At 28.4% G+C, this 6,902-nt stretch overlaps 1 long non-coding RNA gene across 2 annotated transcripts; it reads left to right on the forward strand.

Annotated features, from left to right (window-relative positions):
* The first annotated feature begins 49 nt into the window (after positions 1-49).
* Positions 50-6,053, forward strand: LOC103310579. 2 transcript variants are annotated; one of them, XR_003840010.1, is made up of 4 exons: positions 50-463; positions 1,088-1,231; positions 2,624-2,767; positions 5,941-6,053. It is a non-coding gene; the product is annotated as an uncharacterized LOC103310579 (long non-coding RNA). The 2 variants fall into 2 exon arrangements; XR_003840011.1 differs by lacking the exon at positions 5,941-6,053 and adding an exon at positions 4,422-5,014.
* Positions 6,054-6,902: the final 849 nt, after the last annotated feature.

Consider the following 6,902-nt stretch of genomic DNA (forward strand, 5'->3'; position numbering starts at 1 on the left):
TATCTGCTGACAGACATAAGAGATATATATACAACATTTTTCATGAGTATTTAATGTAATCATTTCGACAAAATTCATAAACAACTTGCAAATTATTTTGCAGTTAAAAATGCAATAAATGTTCAATTGTATATTAATAATTGATAAAAATTGATCAGAACATTAAGTTTGATAATTACATTATGTCATGACAATCTAATATATTAAGACTAACGTTACAAAACTGCATCTACATTACTCTCATTTGCGTGTTGCTAATTGTTCAAAGAGAGAAGAAAAATGGTACAATGACATATTTTAACCAAAGATTTAATTTTTAGGTATACAATTTTGCTGATCAAGAACCCAAATTTAATAATTCGAAGGGCCTCAACATATTTAAATTGCAAAGAATCACTTAAATAGTTTGGACATTGGTATCTTTTCTGAAAGGAAAGTGCATTTAGTTGGAAACGTTAAACAGGTAAACCTTGAATGTTCCCAGTTGTTTTCACATACTTTGGGAAGAACAAAAATTAAATTAATGAAAAATTTTTATATTTTTGATTTTGTTTTATAAATAAAATACCTAGGGATAGATAAATGAATGTTCTTATTAGCCTTTTTTATACACCGTACAATTATTAAAACAGTTTCACACTTTTTGAGCTAGTTATGAGGTTAAAACCTTTTAATATTTTAGATTAGTTTTGTTTTAAAATTATTGTCAAGAAAATGTATCTAAGAATTTGAAAATGTTATACAGGGGATCCTGTTATAGTTTCTATAATATCTGCTCACAGACATAAGAGATATATATACAACATTTTTCGTGAGTATTTAATGTAATGATTTCGACAAAATTCATCAACAACTTGCAAATTATTTTGCAGTTAAAAATGCAATAAATGTTCAATTGTATATTAAAAATTGATAAAAATTGATCAAAACATTAAGTTTGATAATAAAATAATCTTATCACACTTATATATTAAGACTAACTTTACAAAACTGCATCTAAATTACTCACATTTGCGTGTTGCTCATAGTTCAAAGAGAGAAGACTTATGGTACAATGACATATTTTTAACAATGCTTTAATTTTTAGGTTATACAATTTTGATGAGCAAGAATCCAAATTCAATATCTCAGCGGGCCTCAACATATTTAAATTGAAAAGAAAACCTTAAAAAGTTTGGACATTTGTATCTTTTCTGAAGGGAAAGTACATCTCGTTGGATGCGTTAAACAGGTAAAGCTTGAATGTTCCCAGTTGTTTTCACATACATTTACAAAACAAAAAGTTAATTAATGAAAAATGATTATATTTTTTGATTTTTTTTTATAATAAAAAATACCTAGGTATAGATATATGAATGTTCTTATTAGCATTGTCTATACACCTTACAATTTTTAAAACAGTTTCACACTTTTTGAGCTAGTTATGGGGTTAAGACCTTTTAATATTTATGATGAGTATTGTTTTAAAATTATTGTCAAGAAAATGTATCTAAGAATTTGAAAATGTTATACAGGGGATCCTGTTATAGTTTCTATAATATCTGCTCACAGACATAAGAGATATATATACAACATTTTTCATGAGTATTTAATGTAATGATTTCGACAAAATTCATCAACAACTTGCAAATTATTTTGCAGTTAAAAATGCAAGAAATGTTCAATTGTATATTAAAAATTGATAAAAATTGATCAAAACATTAAGTTTGATAATAAAATAATCTTATCACACTTATATATTAAGACTAACTTTACAAAACTGCATCTACATTACTCACATTTGCGTGTTGCTCATAGTTCAAAGAGAGAAGACTTATGGTACAATGACATATTTTAACCAAAGATTTAATTTTTAGGTATACAATTTTGCTGATCAAGAACCCAAATTTAATAATTCGAAGGGCCTCAACATATTTAAATTGCAAAGAATCACTTAAATAGTTTGGACATTGGTATCTTTTCTGAAAGGAAAGTGCATTTAGTTGGAAACGTTAAACAGGTAAACCTTGAATGTTCCCAGTTGTTTTCACATACTTTGGGAAGAACAAAAATTAAATTAATGAAAAATTTTTATATTTTTGATTTTGTTTTATAAATAAAATACCTAGGGATAGATAAATGAATGTTCTTATTAGCCTTTTTTATACACCGTACAATTATTAAAACAGTTTCACACTTTTTGAGCTAGTTATGAGGTTAAAACCTTTTAATATTTTAGATTAGTTTTGTTTTAAAATTATTGTCAAGAAAATGTATCGAAGAATTTGAAAATGTAATACAGGGGATCCTGTTATAGTTTCTATAATATCTGCTCACAGACATAAGAGATATATATACAACATTTTTCATGAGTATTTAATGTAATCATTTCGACAAAATTCATCAACAACTTGCAAATTATTTTGCAGTTAAAAATGCAATAAATGTTCAATTGTATATTAAAAATTGATAAAAATTGATCAAAACATTAAGTTTGATAATAAAATAATCTTATCACACTTATATATTAAGACTAACTTTACAAAACTGCATCTACATTACTCACATTTGCGTGTTGCTCATAGTTCAAAGAGAGAAGACTTATGGTACAATGACATATTTTTAACAATGCTTTAATTTTTAGGTTATACAATTTTGATGAGCAAGAATCCAAATTCAATATCTCAGCGAGCCTCAACATATTTAAATTGCAAGGAAAAACTTAAAAAGTTACGACATTGGTATCTTTTCTGAAGGGAAAGTACATCTAGTTGGATGCGTTAAACAGGTGAAGCTTGAATGTTCCCAGTTGTTTTCACATACATTTGCAAAACAAAAAGTTAATTAATGAAAAATGATTATATTTTTTGATTTTTTTTTATAATAAAAAATACCTAGGTATAGATATATGAATGTTCTTATTAGCATTGTCTATACACCTTACAATTTTTAAAACAGTTTCACACTTTTTGAGCTAGTTATGGGGTTAAGACCTTTTAATATTTATGATTAGTATTGTTTTAAAATTATTGTCAAGAAAATTTATCGAAGAATTTGAAAATGTTATACAGGGGATCCTGTTATAGTTTCTATAATATCTGCTCACAGACATAAGAGATATATATACAACATTTTTCATGAGTATTTAATGTAATCATTTCGACAAAATTCATAAACAACTTGCAAATTATTTTGCAGTTAAAAATGCAATAAATGTTCAATTGTATATTAATAACTAGCTGATCCCGTGCACCTCGTCGCCCATTAAAAATACCTACTCCATATGTATTAATCTCTAAACGTTAATTAACATAATCAAAAAGGGATTATTATTCCGAGAGGGATCCATTATTCCGATGGCCACGCTTGGGTGTGTGCTGTAATTAATATCGGCATCATTGTGTAGTGCACAAAGATTCAATTCGGTGGTTCGTCTGGATCGAGCACCCATTCCTCGCATGATCCCCAATCGTCTGTCTCAGATGAGCGGACCCGTGACTGACATTCACGGTTTGTCCTCACTCTGGTTTCTCTTTGCTCGTCTGTCCCGGATGAGCGGGCCCGGGACCGCCGTTCTCGGTCGGTACTCAACCTGGCTTCTCTTTGCTCGTCTGGCTCGGATAAGCGGGCCAGGGACTGACGTTCTCGGTTGGTCCTCAACCTGGCTTCTCTTTGCTCGTCTGTTTCCGCGGCTCGTGTTTCCCGCTTCTTGCGTGCTAGAACTGCGGGACTATTTATCGATCGTTTGTTGTTGGGCATAATAAATTAACTAATAATAGTAGAAATTCTTATAATAGTTGCAATTGAATTCGGTTATAAATATGAATCGTTGGGCACTATAATAAATAACAAACATTTTAAACCATTGGCAACCAATAATTATTATTATTATAGCTTTGAAACCCACGGTAACTATTTAAAAACAAAAAGGTCCATAAGTTTCAAAATATTATATAATTGATTGCCATGGGTATATGGACACACCCGTACTATATCTGATCCTGTGCAATTCGTTGCCCATTAAAGACCTATAATTATAAACAACACTCATGGTAACCTTGGTAACCATAGTAACCATGGATCATGGTAACCTTAATAGCCATGAAATCTTGGTAACCTTAGTAACCATGGCAACCTTGGTAACCATGGTAACCTTAATAGCCATGAAATCTTGGTAACCTTAGTAACCATGGCAACCTTGGTAACCATGGTAACATGGACACACAGACACACTGACATACATTCATTTTTATATATATAGATTGATAAAAATTGATCAGAACATTAAGTTTGATAATTACATTATGTCATGACAATCTAATATATTAAGACTAACGTTACAAAACTGCATCTACATTACTCTCATTTGCGTGTTGCTAATTGTTCAAAGAGAGAAGAAAAATGGTACAATGACATATTTTAACCAAAGATTTAATTTTTAGGTATACAATTTTGCTGATCAAGAACCCAAATTTAATAATTCGAAGGGCCTCAACATATTTAAATTGCAAAGAATCACTTAAATAGTTTGGACATTGGTATCTTTTCTGAAAGGAAAGTGCATTTAGTTGGAAACGTTAAACAGGTAAACCTTGAATGTTCCCAGTTGTTTTCACATACTTTGGGAAGAACAAAAATTAAATTAATGAAAAATTTTTATATTTTTGATTTTGTTTTATAAATAAAATACCTAGGGATAGATAAATGAATGTTCTTATTAGCCTTTTTTATACGCCGTACAATTATTAAAACAGTTTCACACTTTTTGAGCTAGTTATGAGGTTAAAACCTTTAAATATTTTAGATTAGTTTTGTTTTAAAATTATTGTCAAGAAAATGTATCGAAGAATTTGAAAATGTAATACAGGGGATCCTGTTATAGTTTCTATAATATCTGCTCACAGGCATAAGAGATATATATACAACATTTTTCATGAGTATTTAATGTAATCATTTCGACAAAATTCATCAACAACTTGCAAATTATTTTGCAGTTAAAAATGCAATAAATGTTCAATTGTATATTAAAAATTGATCAGAACATTAAGTTTGATAATAAAATAATCTTATCACTCTTATACATTAAGACTAACTTTACAAAACTGCATCTACAATTCTCACATTTGCGTGTTGCTAATTGTTCAAAGAGAGAAGAAAAATGGTACAATGACATATTTTAACCAAAGATTTAATTTTTAGGTTATACAATTTTGCTGATCAAGAACCCAAATTTAATAATTCGAAGGAAGGGCCTCAACATATTTAAATTGCAAAGAATCACTTAAATAGTTTGGACATTGGTATCTTTTCTGAAAGGAAAGTGCATTTAGTTGGAAACGTTAAACAGGTAAACCTTGAATGTTCCCAGTTGTTTTCACATACTTTGGGAAGAACAAAAATTAAATTAATGAAAAATTTTTATATTTTTGATTTTGTTTTATAAATAAAATACCTAGGGATAGATAAATGAATGTTCTTATTAGCCTTTTTTATACACCGTACAATTATTAAAACAGTTTCACACTTTTTGAGCTAGTTATGAGGTTAAAACCTTTAAATATTTTAGATTAGTTTTGTTTTAAAATTATTGTCAAGAAAATGTATCGAAGAATTTGAAAATGTAATACAGGGGATCCTGTTATAGTTTCTATAATATCTGCTCACAGGCATAAGAGATATATATACAACATTTTTCATGAGTATTTAATGTAATCATTTCGACAAAATTCATCAACAACTTGCAAATTATTTTGCAGTTAAAAATGCAATAAATGTTCAATTGTATATTAAAAATTGATCAGAACATTAAGTTTGATAATAAAATAATCTTATCACTCTTATATATTAAGACTAACTTTACAAAACTGCATCTACAATTCTCACATTTGCGTGTTGCTCATAGTTCAAAGAGAGAAGACTTATGGTACAATGACATATTTTAAACAATGCTTTAATTTTTAGGTTATACAATTTTGATGAGCAAGAATCCAAATTCAATATCTCAGCGGGCCTCAACATATTTAAATTGAAAAGAAAACCTTAAAAAGTTTGGACATTTGTATCTTTTCTGAAGGGAAAGTACATCTCGTAGGATGCGTTAAACAGGTAAAGCTTGAATGTTCCCAGTTGTTTTCACATACGTTTGCAAAACAAAAAGTTAATTAATGAAAAATGATTATATTTTTTGATTTTTTTTTATAATAAAAAATACCTAGGTATAGATATATGAATGTTCTTATTAGCATTGTCTATACACCTTACAATTTTTAAAACAGTTTCACACTTTTTGAGCTAGTTATGGGGTTAAGACCTTTTAATATTTATGATGAGTATTGTTTTAAAATTATTGTCAAGAAAATGTATCTAAGAATTTGAAAATGTTATACAGGGGATCCTGTTATAGTTTCTATAATATCTGCTCACAGACATAAGAGATATATATACAACATTTTTCATGAGTATTTAATGTAATGATTTCGACAAAATTCATCAACAACTTGCAAATTATTTTGCAGTTAAAAATGCAATAAATGTTCAATTGTATATTAAAAATTGATAAAAATTGATCAAAACATTAAGTTTGATAATAAAATAATCTTATCACACTTATATATTAAGACTAACTTTACAAAACTGCATCTACATTACTCACATTTGCGTGTTGCTCATAGTTCAAAGAGAGAAGACTTATGGTACAATGACATATTTTAACCAAAGATTTAATTTTTAGGTATACAATTTTGCTGATCAAGAACCCAAATTTAATAATTCGAAGGGCCTCAACATATTTAAATTGCAAAGAATCACTTAAATAGTTTGGACATTGGTATCTTTTCTGAAAGGAAAGTGCATTTAGTTGGAAACGTTAAACAGGTAAACCTTGAATGTTCCCAGTTGTTTTCACATACTTTGGGAAGAACAAA

The sequence above is a fragment of the Acyrthosiphon pisum genome, unplaced genomic scaffold (assembly GCF_005508785.2).
Source record: "Acyrthosiphon pisum isolate AL4f unplaced genomic scaffold, pea_aphid_22Mar2018_4r6ur Scaffold_20630;HRSCAF=21657, whole genome shotgun sequence".
Taxonomy (NCBI): Eukaryota; Metazoa; Arthropoda; class Insecta; order Hemiptera; family Aphididae; genus Acyrthosiphon; species Acyrthosiphon pisum.